At 35.3% G+C, this 20,312-nt stretch overlaps 1 long non-coding RNA gene across 1 annotated transcript; it reads right to left on the reverse strand.

The window, feature by feature from the left end:
- Window positions 1-2,234: 2,234 nt before the first annotated feature.
- Window positions 2,235-5,376, reverse strand: LOC122040565. Its single transcript, XR_006128640.1, has 2 exons — window positions 4,853-5,376; window positions 2,235-4,607 (listed from the first exon to the last, which is right to left on the reverse strand). It is a non-coding gene; the product is annotated as an uncharacterized LOC122040565 (long non-coding RNA).
- Between the last annotated feature and the right edge of the window lie 14,936 nt (window positions 5,377-20,312).

The following is a 20,312-nucleotide window of genomic DNA, read 5'->3' on the forward strand; positions in this document are numbered from 1 at the left end:
AGCCACGAGTTTATTGGCCTCCTTGACATGAGTTTGTTAATCGCTAGATCGCCACGAGTTCAAGTGTGCTGAACTCGTTGGCTTGCACATTTGGTGGTGTCTTTTTTTTTGGACAAAAATTCAAAAGAGTCAAATGGACACCTCATTTAATATGAACTATCCAAAATAATCTTACATTATTTGACCATTCGACCGTATAGAAACTAGCTATTGGTGCAATTAGCATCAATAATCAAACCTAAGTTTTAATAAATAACAAATAGATTAAAGTTAGATTTTATATTTATCTAACCTTGTTACCCAGTGTGCAGGGTTGACTAACTTGATGGGTCTAGAGGATCGAAACACCAGCTGAAGTCTAGCTATGTTGATAGCTGGCACGAAGTCCAAATTGGTTGAAATCTGACAGAACGAAGTCCAGTTAGGTTGACAACTAACTGAAGTCCAGGTTGGTTGAGATCTGGCAGAAGGAAGTCTAGTTGGATTGACAACTAGCTGAAGTCCAGATTGGTTGAGATCTGGCAAGAAATCTTGGTCAGTCAAGGGACCTAACTTCAAGAAAGTTTGCAATTGGTAAGTAAGGTAAGCACTGTAAAGAGTGATCCAGTGAGGATGAGTCACACTTGGGAACGTTAGGCGCAGGTCCAATTTAGATCCATTTTAGAAATCTAAATTGAGACCGTGACTAGATTTAGGTCTCGCGGACACAGAATCTAATTAACACTGTTGTCTTATTGTAATAACTTTGTTTTGTTGGTTAAATATTTTGTTTCCTGGACTAACTCTTTTTTACAGAAAATAAAAAGTAAAAAAATGGTTCGAGCACCCGAAAGAGCTCCAGGCACCCGGAGTCTGGGTGCCCGGAGTTGCTCCGGGCACCCAAGTAAAGCTCGATGAGGAAGAACCTTGGGCGGGTGCTTGGCCTAGTACCCGGGTGGTCCGAATGCCGGGAGTTGCTCCCAGCGTCCGGACCAATGAAAATTCATCCAGAAGGTCAGTTGGAGCACGAGGAGTGGTCGACCCACGTCAGCTGTCCAAGCACCCGAAGGGGATCCAGGCGCCTAGACGTTGAGAAACTTCAGGGATAAAGTTTCGACGAGAGTCGTCACGTTAGCATAATCCAGGCGTCCGGGAGAGGATCTAGGTGCCCGGATAGGACAATAAAAGCACTCTTCGACCAACAATTTGAACACAACACTCACTACAACTTTCATACTCGCACGCTACTCTGACTACTTCGAAAAGGTCTCCGAGATACTGAAAAGCAGCTCCGATAAGCTCCGCTCAAGTATACAATTTTGTATTGCCAATATAATCTAAATTCCTACGTACTTACTCTTATAACGATTCTGTGATTATAGTGATTATCCAACGAAAGCATTCAACGATCATAGAATTAGAGTCGTTGAAGGCTCTGAATATTATTCACCCGTTCCCCTTATCTAGGGTCTTTACAATCTAACACTAGCAACTAGCTTCAACTGTTATAGAAGCACTAGCTTCTACAATAATCACTTTATATATTTGAATTTTATTTTTCTGAGTGATACTCTAGTTAAAATAACATTTTAAGAAGTAAAATAAAATAACGAAAACTCCTTGACACTTACTATATTTCAAATGAACCAACATTATAATTTAATATATAATTTTTACAACGTATTAAAGTTAGTCACTAACTTTTATAATGTGTAAAAACTAATTGGTAGTTTCTACAACAATGATTTTAAATAATTTTGATTTTGTTTCTATGAAAGATTATTTAAATAAAATAATATTTCAACAATTAAAATAAACGTGTAAATTTTATGAACATTCATTACATTTTAAATGGGCATAATTTAATCATAATTAATTTTATAACATAGAGTAAGTATTTACTAGTTCTATATGCTTTTACATTTTGTAACATAGAGTAACTATTTACTAGTTCTATATGCTTTTACAACCGCATTGAATTTAGGATAGTTAATCATTTATGCCTGAAGAACAACTTACAACTAACTAGCCATTCCAATGGCTCGACTAAGTGCTCAAATCATTTATCCTTACGGGTCCTCTCTTCATTTTCAACCAGTTCAATTCAATATGATAAAATGTTTAAATATATATATAGATCCACGAACACGAATCTTGATGGATTTGAACCACCAACCTCTCGAGCCAGTCACAGGACAATGGATGACCGAGTGCTCTACCATTTTGAGCTAAAGATCCAGTGCAAAACGATGGTGTGTTATGTGAAAAACAATCATCCTTACACAAAAAGATATATATATCCTTACACAAAGATTCACTGTATACTCCTACCTTCAAATTCAGAGCCACGGATACTAATGTGCAAGGTTAAAAAAGTTTAAACAACAATTTCCATAGAACTGTTACCATCTGAAAGGCGAAACGAAATAGATATATATATCACTAGGCAAGGACACAGATGCTGTAATAAAAATTAGCAATTAAAAAACTATTTTTCACAGCAAATAAAATAAAAACGTCTAAGTCAATTTAAAATGGTTGTCGAAGTCATCAGGTAATGATATAGTTAAAGTTGCAATCACCAAAAAAGGAATCAAGAACTGAATAGTTAAATTTGTAAGCGTTTGATGAATTTGACTTCTGCAAAATAGGAATCAAGAACTGAGTCCAAAAAAAAGGCTTACAAATTCAAATTTGTTCTTACAGGAGTCTTCAGAACTTGACATCAAATAAGAGTGCTCAAAACAAGTCATAATACGCCCAAATTTTCGCTCCATGAATGTATCTCAATTTCGGTCAGATGTAGCAACGAAATTTTAAGCTTCAGGTACCAACAAATCCAGGCCTACAAGGAAATATACCCATAGTTAAAGCTAGAAATCCATCCAAAATGAGATATATACATGAGAAAAACTTTCAAATGTAAATCTCTACAAAAGTAGTCCGAATCTTGAACCGAGAATTGATTCCACCAAAATGCATGGCGAGATGCTTCCAAGTCTTTTCCAGATATTTTACATGCGCCCCGAGTTCAATTGACAGCACTAGACAGCAATTGACAGAGCTACAGACAATCTTAGGCAGCAGCATGTTTAAAATTGAATACAATCGACAAACTTCTATAGAGCTTCAGCTGCAAAATCTTTACCCCCGTTGTCAGGAACTCTCAAGACTGTTGTAAGCCATGTAACGAGTAGAGCATAAGAGCCTTTTCTACTACATGATTTTACATTCACAATTACCCCAATCATGTTTACACATTTTTCCCAACAAACCCATCACCCAACCAGACCCCAATTTACAACTGTTCTATAAGATTAAATGGGAAACAGCAACAGCCCGCAGAAAAATTGTAGAAGTGAACAGAAGATATGACAGTAAAATTTTAAGCAATCACAACATCAATCATGAACTTGAGAATATATTTGAACCCATAAATGTAATTGTTTCAACATATTTAGCCTTGGTTAAGTTTTACCAACTGTATATGATGATATGGCAGTAATGGAGGGATATTAACTACAAAAAATTATTTTTAAGAAACAAAAACTTGATTGCCATTTGAAAAATTACTTCTTAAGATAATGATCCATATTAAACATTTCATGCTAGTTATAACAATTTGATGTAAGGTACCATTTGCTATCAATTATTAGTGACCATAAAAACTTTGCAATTTACTGTATTTGATAAACTATTTACAATGATTAAGTCGCACGCTGTGGATTACGAAAGAGGAACCACATCTATCAATACCAGTGATATGTACGTTCAAAAAAAAAAAGTATGCAAATTTGATAATCTTTAGTTCTTAAATGAATCAATCTGCAAAATAATGAACCAAAATTGTAATGTATGTACCCAAGTAATGAGTAAATTTAATAGAGTATAATCGAATGAAATATAATTAGAATAAAACTAAAGGAATGGAATGAAATTAAGAGGTATAATCAATTTGTATTCATTATTTTGTTTTAATCATGCATTGTCAATATTACTTGAGTTTGATAAGTTCAATGTGCCAGAGTTACTTGTCTTTCTGGCATGCCAAGCTTGGTTGATCCATCAGATCAAACCAACCAACATGTCGAGTCCAAGGAACTGACCATCAAGCTCACTCAATTGAATTAGCCAGCCAGATTGTCTTACTAGATAGGATTGACCCAATATCGATGGTCAAATCAGTCCAAGTCACTCATATAATTTATCTACATTTAGTTTTGAAATGATAACTTGACATTGTGATATACTTGAATGTAGTGGAATAATTAATAAATTACAGTAAATGAACCATTTCATTTCATTCTATCCAATGCACCCTAAAATGAATAAAGATTCATAGAATTCTATTTTTCTTTCACTCACGTTGCTTTTTATCAAAAAAAACTTGCTCCTCTTCAGTCAGATTGTGACGAAATTAACATGGATACGTCTGTCTCATATCACTAAAGAATTAATCCACTAATCATGTTAAGCAAATACCAAACTGAGCTACTGAGTCTTTATAAGAATTGTACCTTATCATTTCAGAAAGATGGTTCAAATTGCTGGGGACCCCATGATTTCACCACTTGGAATGGATGCGTAGGATGGACAATTGAATATGCAGCGGTTGAATCGGGATATTGCTGATATCGCCATGAAACCACACTTAACTGATAGCGAGATGGGACGATAGGGAAAATGAAATTCAAAGAGGTAGAGGCAGACACACACATAGACGATGGAGAACCCGGGGAATAAAAACAAATGCCCCGTGCGATCTCCCCGCCAGCACCCAAAAAATATTACATTTTATTAAGCAGGGGTGACCTGCCATGCGAGCGCACCCAACATGGCAAAGGTCGATGCAACATATTCAAATGCATATTACCTTCCCAGTCTATCATCAAGAACCCAGCCCATCCGTCTTGTTCTGATCCCCAAGAGGCATCCACTCCTTTACAACTGGTAAGTTCTGAGCAAGAACTTAATCATTCAGGCAAACAACGTCTATTTTCCTGGCAACTGGAGTTTGTGCATCGAAAACGCCCGTCGATCCGAACTTCGAGCCGCAGATCTGCTTCCGCGCCTGCAGTGCTTCCTCGGCAGCAAGAACAGAACGAACCAATCGGTGGAACAGCCGCAAGAAACTGATCGGAAGCCATAACCATCTTTTAATCCGCAAAGCACCGAAGAACCACACCGCAGAGAACCGCTTGGATCGTGAAAAGGGACTTCACCAAGATCTCTACATAAAAACAAAAACACTCGAACACATGTGAGGGGAAAAAATCCAGATGATCTGCGATTTGCCGATCAAGGAAGAGCAGGTTGAGGGCCAGATCCAGATCGCAAGAAACCCTAGAACGGCTACTGCGTGTGGATATTATATAGCCAGCGCTTGCCCCTACGAGAAGGTTCTGGACGCCTAACACGCGGCGGATTCTAATTTGTCAGAGCAGGGAGACTCGGTCAATGGTTGCGTACGGCTCACGCCAAAACCGACTTGTTCGCGCGACCATTCAAAAGCCGTGTGAGAATTTGATATGAGAGCTGCTTCCCCCTCCCCGGGTAAGGGTGGGATCCAGTATTTAAGTGTGAGTTTAATCATTTCAATATAAGAGGTTGGGGCATTATTTGTATAGATAAGATTGAATTAACCCCCCCCCCCTCCCCTACACACGTCCCCTTCATCTCCCCTCTCTCTCCCTGCCAAAAGATGCATGTAACCTCCTCTTTATTTCTTTTTTATTTCATTTAATTCTCATTTAGCTTTAATTTTTTAAGTAATTTTATTTAAAAATAACACTCATACAATTATATTTTAAATTTTATTTAATTTAATTTTTTAATTAATTTAATTTATTATTTTTATCAATACTTTATTTTAAAATTTTATATAAATTTTATTTATTTTTAATTTTTAATTAATTTAATTTATTATTTTTTATCAATACTTTATTTTTCAATTTTATATAAATTTTATTTAGTTTTTATTTTTAAATTAATTTAATTTATTATTTTTTCCATAATTCTTATATTTTTTCAATTGATTTTTTTTTTTTTTTATTAATTTTTTAATCAATCTCTTTATCAATTTTTTATCAATTTTATTTTTTTCAATAATTTTTTTTATATGTTTATAATCTTTTATTTATTTTTAGTTTATATTTAAAACTAAAAAAATACTACCAATTAATAATGAACACATTCATAACTTAGAAACAAACATATTTTTTCCAAATGAAGAATATATGTAATAATACAAAAAAAACATAAAAACATATAAAAATAGAAATCTTAATCAATATTTCCTCCAAATTCTGCTCCCGATGCATTTGGTGGTGATGCACCTATTATTTTGTACCACAAATGAGTGTGTATCATGTAACGAGTGACCCATCTTTTAGCTTCATACGATGAATGTTGTCACCACTAAGTTGGAATGGGTGGTACAGGATAATGAGGATATAAGAAAACTTGTACGAAGTGATTGCCAATATGAGCAATAGCTATTTCTCAACGCTCTTGGTTTGGAACTGGAGGAGTTCTTAATGGCAAGTGAGTAAAACAACTCCCAATATTCTCACCAAATGTATGAAGTACAAGATTGTACCTTGATGAGATGACAATTCTCAAAGGCATAGCGTCCATCCAATATATTTCTGGTGCCCACTGCTCGAAATAATTCAATGAGAATAATAGATTGGTTACCAAATTTGGATCTGGATAAAGTTGATTATATAGATCCTTATTTTGTTGAATCTCTTCTATAAGCTCAAATCGTACTTGAACCCAACCTTCTTCACCATACTCAATTTGTGCAGCTATTGCCCTGAATCCACAATGATCATGAGGTTGAACATCAACAGTGTAAGAAATATAACGCTGCAGAGGCACAAGTAATTTCTCAATATAAGTATCACGGATGGGTGGAACTGGAGAGTGATCATGGGTCGTTTGAGTTGTTGGAGTGTATACTGAAAGCCTAAGCTTTGTAAACATTCATTATAAATAAAGAATCACATTTGGTCAAATTGTCTATATTTAGTTGTAGTTGTTCAATTAATTTATATTTTAGATAACATAGTATGTGGTGTCACATGCAGAAGATAATGTTATCAGTACCTTATAAATTATAAACAGTAGCTCATGACCAAAATGGAAAGGAACAAACCATTAGAAGGTCGTAGTGTAATTAGGTATTAGTTTATCTTGACTATATAATTACACTAGTATACTCAGAGTGTATTGAGTAGGACCATTTGAGGTCGTTTCTTTTATACTGACTTTATAAAGGAACAAAGACCTCAGTTATTATGGAAGTGTGTGCTCTTAATCCTAATATAATAACAAGCACATATATTTGATATTTATTTCTTTAATTTATCAATGGTTGAGATTTAGTTCGATGAATCAATAAACCCGATAAGTTGGGAAATGGTATCACTTATAGTGTGTGTTGTTGATTATAGAAGGAAACTGTGTCCTAGAGATACTAGGTTGATAATGTCCTCAAGAGGAGCTCATAAGGATTGTCATGTTAAACCCTGCAGGTGGACTTAGTCCGACATGATGATAAGATTGAGTGGTACTACTCTTGGACTAAGATATTAATTAAATGATTTGTCAGTAACTCACTTAATTAGTGAACATTCGATATCTTAAACACAGGGAGACTAACACACTCATAATAAGAAGGAGCCCAAAAATATAATTTGGGATTGGTGTGGTAGTTCAATAATAATTCTCTAGTGGAATGAATTATTATTGATAAAATTAAGTTGTGTGTTCGGGGCGAACACGGGATGCTTAATTTTATCGGGAGACCAAAACCAATTCCTCCTCTCGGTCCCTATTGTAGCCTCTTATTTATAGAGTACTATACCCACCTATACCCACCTTCTATACCCACCAATAGGGGGTCGGCCAAGCTAGCTTGGGAACTAAGCTAGGGCCGGCCTAGGTATAAATTGGGGTGGCCGGCCCTAGCTTAAACCCAAGCTAGAGGGGTCAGCCAAATTAAATTAAAAAGGAATTTTAATTTTTATTATGTGGAAGATATAATTTATTAAAGAGAATTAAAATTAAAATATCTCTCTTGTAAAAGATCTACAAAAGATTAAAGAAAGAGATTAAATCTCTTTCCTTATTTGTAAATTGGTGAGATATTTTATTTTCTCTTTAAAAAATTATTCACATGTTGTTGAATTAAAATTATAGAAATTTCCTTTTATCAACCATGAAGAGATTTTTGAAGAGAAATTTTATATTTTAAAATTTCCGGAAACAAATTAGGAAGTTTTAATTTGTTGATTAAAACTTGTCTAATTTATTTGTTTGATGTGGCCGGCCATTAGAGATTAATTGGGGAAATTTTATTTTAATTTTCTCAATTAAATCATGTCAAGGGAATTGAGGAAATTTTATTGTAAATAAATTTTCTAATTTGCTTAGGCCAAGGAATATAAAAGAAGGGGTGAGGGTGCCTTCATGAGACACAACCTCTATTATTTCTCTCCCTCTTTTGTTCCTTGGTGTGGTCGGCCATCATCATCATCCTCTCCCTCTCTTCCTCTTGTGGTGGCCGAACCTCTCTCTCCCCTTGGAGCTCTTGCGGCGGCCGGATACTACTTGGAGAAGAAGAATGAGAGAAAGCTTGCGTCTCTTGGAGCTTGGTTAGTGTTTTGTTCTTCATCCTTCGTAAAGCTTCTTTGTGGCCGAACCTAGCTAGGAGGAGAAGAAGGTGGTTGGTGGTTTCTCATCTCGGAAGATCGTTGCCCACACAACATCCGAGGTTAGAAGAGGAATACGGTAGAAGATCAAGAGGTCTTTCTAAAAGGTATAACTAGTAATTTTTCTTTCCGCATCATACTAGTTATTTTTGGAAATAATACCAAATACAAGAGGCTTACGATTCTAGAATTTCGAATATGTTTTTCGATGTTGTGTTCTTTTGTTTTTTCTTTTCCTTGTGATTTGATTGTTCTTTTCGGTTAACCTAAAGTTATTTTAGGAAATTAAATATTAGCTTTCTATAAAAAGTTTTGTCTAGTCTGTGGTGGTTGCTCCCATATCCAAGAAGGCCATGTGCCTCGCCACGTCAGTACTGGGAACCGATTATGGAAATTAATATTTAATGGAATTAATAACTTAAAGTGATTTGGGTCGAACGTGTTAAGTTCCGCAGGAGATCCAAGTCAAAACCTAAAAGAACAAATAGATTAAGTTTTGGATCAAACGTGTTAAGTTCCGTAGGCGATCCAAAATTTAATTTAAAAGAACACATGGTAGCTAGGAAAAGGTTCAGACCTTTGTACAAAATTTTTGTACAGTGGAACCTCTAGGCTTTCCGAGTAGCAACCAACAGTTTAGATAATTTGACAATGCGAACTACAACTCAATAGTTGACAGATAACATTCCATTTAACCATCCACTTCTTTAAGATATGCAAACATAAGTGAGTAAGTTCGCATTGTGGATGTGATACCCACAACCTCCAATAGTGGTATCCGATACTCATTGGTCTTGTATGTGGCATCAATGATCAACACAGATGAAAAGTTGACAGACAACTCTAGACTTTTTGGATGAACCCAAATAATATCTGTGATTTCGTTGGTGTCTAGATTTGTACGGTATTTATGGAGGTATTCTTTCTTGATTAATTGGTCCAAGACATACTGAATAGAATTTAGGCTACCCCATTTAGCGGATTTATTTGTGAAAATAGCATTATAAATGCTTTTGATCCCCGTAGTGTTTGATGGGTCTCTTTCCTTCAAAATACTAAGAATTTCACGAGATGTGGTGTTGTTGGTCATGTCAAGCACAAATTCTTTTTGTTTTGGTTTTAACCTACTCGGGTACTCATGTCCATCAATATATTCTGCTAATTGATGATTATGAAAACCACAAACAACCCTTAAACCCCACATCACACCATCTGGAGGTATTGGTATACCTCGCAGCTCAAATGAGCATTCACATTTTTTAGTCCCAGTATTTCTTTTTAAGGATTGTCCATCAACTAGATACCGTGGCGGTTTATACTTTCCACCTCTTTCACACATAAGATGACACTTTGGTAGTTTGCCACCTTTTAAATTAGCAGAATTTTTAATAACCACTACAATATCATTCTTCAAACCAACTGTCTTTACCCAATTTATCATATCTTCTCTACTTTTAAATATCTATATAAAAAAATATAACAAAGATGTATAAGTATGACATTACCAATCTTAATATAATTTCTCTACTTATAAAATAAATAATGAATATGCATAAAACAATGATAATAACTAACCTGATCTGTGGTAAATTCGATTGTATAATCGCGACTGTTGTTAGAGATATCTTGACTAGGAACATCATTCTCAATTGACCAACTATCTGAAAATAAACTCAAATAGTCATCCATATTTTCAGGAAGAGAGAAGGAGAGGCTGAGAGGGAGATAGCAGTGAAGGGAGGTGTGAATGAAGAGTGACTAAAAATGAAGTGTGAGAGGAGGATTTAAAGGGAGAGGTTTTGACATGTGTCAAGAGTTGAAGAGTGGGTAATTTAAGGGGAGGGGAGGTTCTGACATGTGTCAAGAGTTTAAGGGTGTGTAATTTAAGGGGAGGGGAGGTTCTGACATGTGTCAAGAGTTGAAGGATGGATAATTTAAAGGGAGGGGGGGTTCTGACATGTGTCAAGAATTGAATGATGGGTAATTTAAATAAAGTGAGAAGTTCTAACATGTGTCAAGAGTTGGAAGTGGGGTAATTTAAAGGGATGAGAGATTTTAACATATGTCAAGGGTTGAAAGGGGGGTCATTTAAAGTGATGAGAGATTTTGACATGTGTCAAGGGTTGGAAGGGGGTCATTTAAAGGGATAAAAGATTTTGACATGTGTCAAGGGTTAGAAGTGGGGTAATTTAAAGGGAGAGGAGGTTCTGACATATGTCAAGCATTGAAGAGGGGTAATTTAAAGGGAGGGGGGGTGTTTTGACATGTGGCAATGGTTGGAGAATGACGAATTTAAATGGAGGAAGTGTTTTGACAGGTGTCAATGGTTGGAGGATGGATAATTTAAAGAGGGTGAGAGATTCTGACATGTGTTATATGTCAATGGTTGGAGGGAGGGATGATTTAAAGGGAGAGAAGAATATGACATGTGTTAATAGTTGGATGCGGGTAATTTAAGTGTCAAATTAGGAATGTAATTTAAAGGAAGGGAGTAATTTAAAAATTATATAAAATTAAAAAAAAATTAAAAAATTTGATAAAAAAAATAATAAACAAAATTGATTAGAGAAATAAAACTAAATAAATATTAAAAAATTTAAAAATAATAAATAAAATTAATTAAAAATAAAAATAAATAAAAATTAAATAAAATTAAAAATTATATAAAATAAAAAAATTTGATAAAAAGATAATAAACAAAATTGATTAAAGAAATAAAACTAAATAAATATTAAAAAATTTAAAAAATAATAAATAAAATTAATTAAAAATAAAACTAAATAAAAATTAAATAAAATTTAAAAAATATAAGTATTAATGAAAAAATAATAAACAAAATTAATTAAAAAATAAAACTAAATAAAATTAAATAAAATTAAAAATATATATAAGTATTAATGAAAAATAATAAATAAAATTGATTAAAAATTTAAACTAAATAAAAATTTTAAAATATATAAACTAAATAAAATTTTTAAAATATATAAGTATGAATGAAAAAAATTAAAAATAAAATTAATTTTTAAAATAAAACTAAATAAAATTAAACTAAATAAAAATTTAAAAATATATAAGTATGAATAAAAAAATAATAATATAATTAATTAAAAATAAAAAATTAAAAATAACTAAAAATATATAAGTATGAATATATAAGTATGAATTAAAAAATTTTAAAATAAAATTAAAAAATTAAGAAAAAACAAAAAAAAGATAGAGGGTAGAACACCCAATTCCTTAACGAAAAAGTCCCTTATTTTTTTAATTAATTAATATCAGTCAGAAATAGATATGCCGTTGTTTTGTTATATATATATCACGTTTCTAAAGAATGGTAAAATATAATTTTCTAATTGCAATTAGTTTTTAAGTTTTTTTATACGAAATTATAGTCAAATTTACTAATATTTTCTATACTTAATCTATATATTTTTTTTATACTCAATTGTTGCCTTTGTTAAGAATTCGCATAATGTTATTCCAATTTTAACACATAATTTAATCAGAAAATAGTTGATTGATATATATATATATATATATATATGCTATAGAATTCTTTTATTTTAAATTACATCTTTCTAAAAATATTTTTCCGGTTTTAGAACCCATTTTTTTATAAAAAAAATTGAAATTAAAGCATAGATAACTTAACTCTTCGTTTCTTTTCACTTGTTCTATTAAATTAGTAGAAGGATAAATTTATAATTATTATTTTTATCGCATATTAAGTCTTCCTATTAATCTTAACTCTTTCATCACAAATATTTACCTTCCTCCTAATATTACTAGTTATGACATGGATAATTTCCTAGAAATTTCCTACACTATCATCAAATCCAACACTTAATTTAGCCTATGAACACACTACCAAAGTAGAAGAGAATACACAAGACAAAGGCATAAATTAAACCACAAGTAAAAACGGCAAACGTATAGGAAAAACTCCCAACCTTTTATATTCACAATAAAGGGTTACAAAATCAACTCTTAACCGATTGCTCATACATTCCTTTTTGCTTAGTCATTGCCCAACATGACCTATTTATAATGCATAGGTAGAAGTTGTTGGAGCAATCTCAATGGTCCGTGCGACCATGTGTTTTGGTGTTTGGGTAAAAGGTTTAAGTTAGGTTCACTCTTATATTTGATATGTGTATTTGAGTTGTGCATGATTGCAAGATACACATGTGACTCAGATTGATGGCTTCGGGTCCGATGAATGATGGAGCATCCGAGGAACCGTGGACAAGGCAGCGAGGACAAGGGCTGAGGGAAGCGACTTCGAGGCATACGCAAAGGATAACATTGGGGACGAGCCGCGGGCTTAAATGCATCCGAGGGACGAGAGTCAAAGGAAGTAAGCTTGAAGGCAAGAGGTCAAGGCTGCAAAGAAACGTCAAATGAGTCGTAAGAGTGAGGGTCCGAGTGCTGAGTGAAGTGTACTTAGATATCAGTCGACTAGTGGTTTCATTAGTCGACTGGTGTAGTCGACTGGGCAGTCGACTAGGAGCGAACATAATGCTTCTGTTCACTCGGCCAGTGTAGAGCAGTCGACTAGTACTTTTACCAGTCGACTAGTAAATAACCGTTGGAATGTAACGGTCGAATCTCCACAGAGGACAGTCGACTGATGGTTTTGACAGTTGACTGGTAGGCGGGGTTTTCAACCCGTGGCCTATATAACCAAGGCGTGAGAGCTTGGTTATAGTTGACGAAATTAGTTTTTGTAACCCCTAATTAGTAGTCTACTAGTTCTCAAGTGCTTGTGAGTATTGTGGTGGGATTTCTCCACCACAAGGAGCGACTTGAGATAGCCGGAGTTTGCCGGGGGCTAATCCATCGACGGATAGGGATCGTCCACCTTACAAACAGCCGTGGAGTAGGATCCCTAATCTCCGAACCACGTTAAACGACATGTATTGGTTTGCTTGTTCTCTTTCATTGTCTTTAGCTTTCGTATTCATATTAATATTTGTATTTCCGCTTGCGCACTAACAAATACGTAGGAAGTGATTATTTGGGGGTGCCGTCTATCCAACCCCCCTTCAAGTCGACCACCGATCCCCAACAGAAGTTGGTTTGACGGTTATAAGCGGTTGCAAGGTAGTTACGTCAAATTGTCATGCCACATGTTCCAACTGTTTACCCACATCATTTGTTGCTTTGACACCATGCCAAACATCAAGTCGCACCCTTGTGCTTCGCTCAGGCTTAGCTCTACGAACTGGTTGCTTTTGGCACCACGCCCAATGTTACCTGGCACGCCCAATGCATGGCCTAAGTCCTGCACCACAAACTTAGGCGAAAATAGCCTTTCTGTTGCTCCATCCCTCGTGCTACCACTGTATGCACCTCGCCGCATGACATGGCTCACTTTTTTGCAAGCCTTGCTGGGCTAAATGCTCAAACTTCGCACATCTAATCTTTGTATATGTTCGCCACCGTCAAGTCGACCTCCTGCTCGATTTGTTCTTGGACAACCCTTGCACGTTGTCACAAATCCTGTCGTTGCTTAGCACGCTTTGCGCACATGCCTAATAAGCTAGATCAAAGGAGCAATGAGCCAATCTATGTGTCCATCTTTGCTAACGAGTTAAGGGGCTAACAAACCACCTTCACCAAAAGAACTCGACGTCCTCGTCGAATGCTTTTGCAAGTATGCCTTAAATTATTTTTCAAATTGCCAAAGTGTTAACATCCCTTTCCCAAGTAGCCTCTAAAGAACCATGAATTGCTTCCAAAGAACTATGAAGTCTATCCTTCTATTTTTCTTGCTCATTATAAAGGTTTTGTGATCCAAGATCTCCTCAACATCATCGGTGAATTGCTTCCTCACAACTAGCAGATCTCTCTTGATACTGTTTCTTAATGGATTTGTTTCATCTGCATGAAAGTTCTTCAAGACACTTACATGAAATGTATGATGTACCTTTAGCCTTTCAAGTAAATTCAACCTATAAGTCACATTACCAACTTTCTCCATGATCTCGAAGGGTCCGTCATAGTTAGCAATTAGTCCTCGATGAATATTCTTACTACTAATTCTCTTCCATATTTAAGGAGTGAGTTTCAATAACACTTTATCTCTAACATAGAATTCTAAGGGTCTTCAACCTTTGATCAACATATTTTTTCATTCTCTTTGCAGCTTTCCTCAAACTATCTTGGGCTTCCTTAAGCAACTCTTACTTTTCCCTTGCATATTTGTATGCTGCAGTACATTTTCCTCCAGATTTTTGCTTGTCCATCTCCACAGGAGTTGTTGGTTGCTCTCCCAATACTATCTCAAAGGGACTCCTTTTTATGGCCGAGGACTTATATAAATTGTAGCAGAATTGTGCACTGTCTAGTAACCCTAGTCAGTGTTCTAAAAGGCGACGTCTAGGACCATCTAGGCATCACCTAGGCGCTAGGTGGTGGATATTTGTCTGCCTACTACTTAGCACTTTTTAGATCACTACTTGCAAACAATGTTCTAAAAGGCGCCGCGTAGGACCACTTAGGTGTCGCCTAGGAGCTAGGCCACAAGTGTGCGCCCGCCTATCACCTAGCACTTTTTAGAACACTAACCCTAGCCAATTTTTCTAACTTGCTGTAACATAATGTTGCAAGAACTCTTAAAGTACATGATTGATTCTTTCGATTTGTTCATCAGTTTATGGATGATTAGTGATAGAGAATTTGAGATCAATCCCCATCATATCAAATAAGGAAGTCCAAAATCTCCCAGTAAACCGTGTATCCCTATAATTCACAATATCATTAGGCAAATCAAAAAATTTATCATGTTGCGATAAAAGAATTTAGCAGCAACATCAGAAGGACAAGCTGAAGGAGCTGTAATAAATACTACATATTTAGAGAATCTGTCCACCACCACCATGATGGAAGCCATGTCATCAACCTTTGAGAACTCACTAATAAAGTCCATAGAAATCAAAACCCAAGGTTTTTTTTGGAATAAACAGCGGTTGGAGTAATCCCGCTTCCTTCTTCCACTTAGTCTTATCTTGTTGACACATTAGATAAGTTTTCACATAAGTCTCCACGTCATTTTCCATCTTAGGTCAAATGTAAGAACAGGTCAAAAGAGCAAGCATCCTTTCAATACCGGGGTGACCCATCCATTGTAAGTCATGAGTTTCCTTTAGTAACTCTCTCCGCAGACTGCCTACTACAGGTACAAAGATTCTCACCCCTTTATAAATCAGGAGATCATCCTCGCTCCAATACAATCGTATTGTCTAATCTCTTACTTGCTACACCAACTTTTCATAAGTTATATCATTTACAGTAACAACCTTTATCCTTTCCAGCATATCTAATTCTACACTTGTGATATAGTAAAAAGTGACAAAATTTCTTTTCGACTCAATGTATCTATAACATGATTATGACTGCCAGGTTTGTGCTCCCATATAAAGCTATATTCTGTCAAAAACTCTTGCCAACGATCCTGCTTAGGGGACAATTTCTTTTGAGTGACAAAGAAAATATTAGTAACATTATCAGTTCTCACAAGAAATTTTGTACCCAACAAGTAGACTCTCCAAACTTGTAAGCAATTCTCTTTCTCATGTTTAGAATATTTGTATTCAACTGAATTAAGTTTTCCACTTTCAAAGGCCATTGGATGATCTTCTTGCACCAACACACCGCCAATTTCTTTATCTGAAGTATTAGTATGCACTTTCAAGGGCAACTCAAAGTTTGGTAAATGCAACACTGGCTTAGATGCTATAATCATCTTTAATGTCTCAAAGGCTTATTTGCATGCATCTAACCATTCTCATCGCATATTCTTTTTCAATAAGTCTGTCAATAGGACAACCTTCTTTGAATAATTAGAAATGAATTTATGGTAGTAGTTTGGTAAGCCCAAGAATGATCGTAGTTCAAAAACTGTTGAAAGAGATTTCCAATCAACAATAACATGCACCTTCTTTAAATTCATCCGAACATGCAATTGCTAACTATATGCCCCAAGAACATGTAATTGCACCTTCTTTTGGAAGACTTATGGGAGGCACAACACCAAGGATCAATTTGATTTTGTGGTCAACATTTCACCTTGGTGCCAAGTGCTTCAGTAACTCCGCTGGCATCACATCTTCAAATTTAGTCAAAATGTCTTTAACATCGACAAGTAACTTGACCTTCTTATCAGGTTTGACATCGATTAAGGCAGCCAAATAAGTTGTTTCACCCTGCTTCAAACATTTCTCTTATAACACTACAGATATGATGTTTGTCTTCCTCTTGTTTTGGCCCTTGCCATAAGGATGCACACAATGAACAAAGGAATGATTTGACTCCTGCATCACTATTACTCTATCCAAGTGAGACATAGATACTATTTTTGTCTTTCGCAATAAATCAATACCCATGATTAATTAAAAATCCTCAAGTGAAATCATTATCATATTTGTCTTTCCAACCCAAATATCAACAATTAAAGAAACATTATAAGTCATATTGACAACTATCTGTGCCTTGACATTCACGATTTCATATAGTTTGACATTTACTTACTGACAACCCATACTCTTTCACTAATTTGGCAGACACAAAGGTATGAATAGTCCTTATGCTAACCATAACATTCACACTTTTCCATCCATTTCCACAAAAATGTGTGAGAGTAGAGAATGTGTCTGCACCATATCCTCTAATATATTGGTTAGTAGTTCAACTAGTTCAAAGTCAACAATTGGATTTAACAATTGTAAGGGATTTATAAGAGTAGCAACTTTCTGTTATGGAACTTCCCCATCCTCTCCCACCAAGAGGGCATTTAGCTTCTCACATTTGGGATATTTTTTTGGCAAAATGAGAGTCATTGCACAAGAAACAATCCCAATTATTTGATTTATCCTTTCCTCAAGCGACACGATGTTCTGTCCTTCCTTTCCATTGGTTGTTCCCCGTATCCTTCTTTTTGTCATCCTTCTTGCAATTCTTCTTCCAATCTCCTTTCTTATCCTTTTAGATATAATTGGATTTGGAAGATGAAGAAGTTTTCAGATTGTCTTTGTTTATACGAAGGTCCACCAAGGCATCAACAACCCAAGACAAATCCTTTACGTTTTGCCTTCAAAGTTTAATCTGTGCCTAATGCTACAAATCATGCAAGCAATTATACAATTTATCCTACTCGGACATATTTTGAATATCCAATATCAAAGAATTAAATTCTTTGACATAGTCCCTCACAGAACCATTCTGCTTGAGACATTTTAAACCATCTCGTGCAATCCACATGGTGTTGCTCGAAAGGAATTGATCCTTCATTTCCTTTTTCAACCGATCCTAAGTATCAATTTTCTATTGATCCGCATTAGCATTATCCACTATGTATGTTCACCACAAAGTTTCACATCACCAACAAGGTACATACTTGCAATTGTCACTTTTTTTTATTTCAGACACTTTAGTAACCAAAACGTATTGCTCCATATCCCATAAATTTTTTTTGAGTTCTTGACACTTTGTGTGCCTCCAAAGAATTTGGGTTTAGGAACTCTTACCACTAAACAATCATACCCTATTTTTGAAGACATTGCTATTCGCAAAACAATAACTTCAAAGTATAGATCTTTATTATCTTTGCAAATCTGCACCAATTCCTCCATTAAAGACTCTTGAATTTGCTCCATATTAGCCTCCAGATTGAAAATCTTTACAACAAAATTGCAAACATCTTCTCCTTTGGGGACAACACCAACCAAGGCTTCAAGAGCGGCAATCATTTCTCTAATTTTATGGTTGTCTCCGACCATCTTCAAAGTTCTAATATCAATTGTCATAGGAGCAATTTCTACCTTAGAAATTTTCTGCATGACCACCAAGTTCAACACTTGATTCATCCTACAAACATAACACCAAAGTGCAAGAAAATGCACAAGACAGAGACACAAAATTAGCCACAAGTAAGAACGCCCAACGTACAGGAAGAACTCCCAACCTTTTGTATTCACAATAAAGGATTACAAACTGGACTCTTGATAGATTGCTCACACATTCTTGGCCCAACATTGTCTATTTATAATGCATAAGTAGAAGTTGGCTTAGCGGTTGCAAGGTAGTTTTGTCAAATTGTCATGCCACATGTACCAATTGCATGTCTGCATCACTTGCTGCTTGGGCACCATGCCAAACATCAACTCACACCCTTGTGCTTGGCCCAGTCCCGACTCCACAAATTGGTTACTTTGGCACCATGCTCAATGCTAGCTGACACACCTAATGCATGGCCCAAATCCTGCACTATGGACTCAGGTGAAAAAAAACGACCTTCTTGTTGCTCCATCACTCATGTTGCATTGCATGTGCCTGCCACATGTCATGACTAGCCCTTTTTGCAAGCCTTGCTTGGCTAAATGCTCAGACTCTGCACATCCAATCTTCACATGTTGGGGTTCAATCAAAGTCCCACATTAAAAAGATTTGGGAAAGATCATGAGTTTAAAAAGATGTAGGATATCTCCATTGGTATGAGACATTTTGGGGAGAGCCCAAAAGAAAAGTCATGAGGGCCTAGGCTTAAAGTGGATAATATCATGTCATTATAGAGATATGTGAACATCCTTTGGTAATAACAAATGGTATCAGAGTCATGGTCCAGGTCAGATACCATGTGGGGTGACCTTGAACGAAGTTGAGAGTGAGCCCGAAATAGGTTAGGGTGACCGGATGCTCGCAGGGAGACCCGAACCATGAAAGTAATTATGATCCTTCGTTTGAGGGGAGGATTGTTGGGGTTCAATCAAAGTCTCATATTGGAAAGATTTATGAAAGATCATGGGTTTAAAAGGATGTAGAATACCTCTATTGGCATGAGGTCTTTTGGGGAAAGCCTAAGAGCAAAGTTATGAGGGTCTAGGTCCAAAGTGGACAATGTCATGTCGTTGTGAAGATATATGAACATCCTTTAGTTGCTTAGCATGCTTTACACACATACCAAATAAGTTAGATCAAAGGAGCAATGAGTCAATCCTTGTGCTTACCCTTGCCAACGAGTTAAGGAGCTGACAGTAGTCCATTAATGAGTTTGTCACTTGTTCATGAGTTAACTGCTATAATGTTACAAGGGTCACGAGTTCACCATTAATTGTAAAATTGTTGATTGTTGCCATGAGCCCAATGGTGAGTTCACATCCTACTCACAAGCTCACTATGGTTGATTAGCCGTAAATCCATTGGCCTCCTTGTCATGAGTTGGTAAATTGCCTGATCATCAGGAGTTTAAGTGTGCTAAACTTGTTGACTTGCACATTTGATGGTGATTTTTTTTTTGGAAAAAATTCAAAGGAGTCAAATGACCGCCTCATTTAATATTTAATATAAATTATCCAAAATACTCTTACATTATTTGATCATTCAATCGTGTAGGAATTAACAACTAGCTTTTACAGTTATAGAAGCACTAGCTTTTACAATAATCATTTTATATATTTTGATTTTACTTTTATGATGATAACAATAGTCATTTTATATATTTTGATTTTATTTTTATGATGATAATCTAATTAAAATAACACTTCAACAAATAAAACAAAATAATGAGGATTCAATGACAGTTATTACATTTTAAATGAATCAATTATATAATTTAGT

Source organism: Zingiber officinale, chromosome 2A, assembly GCF_018446385.1.
Source record: "Zingiber officinale cultivar Zhangliang chromosome 2A, Zo_v1.1, whole genome shotgun sequence".
Lineage (NCBI taxonomy): Eukaryota > Viridiplantae > Streptophyta > Magnoliopsida > Zingiberales > Zingiberaceae > Zingiber > Zingiber officinale.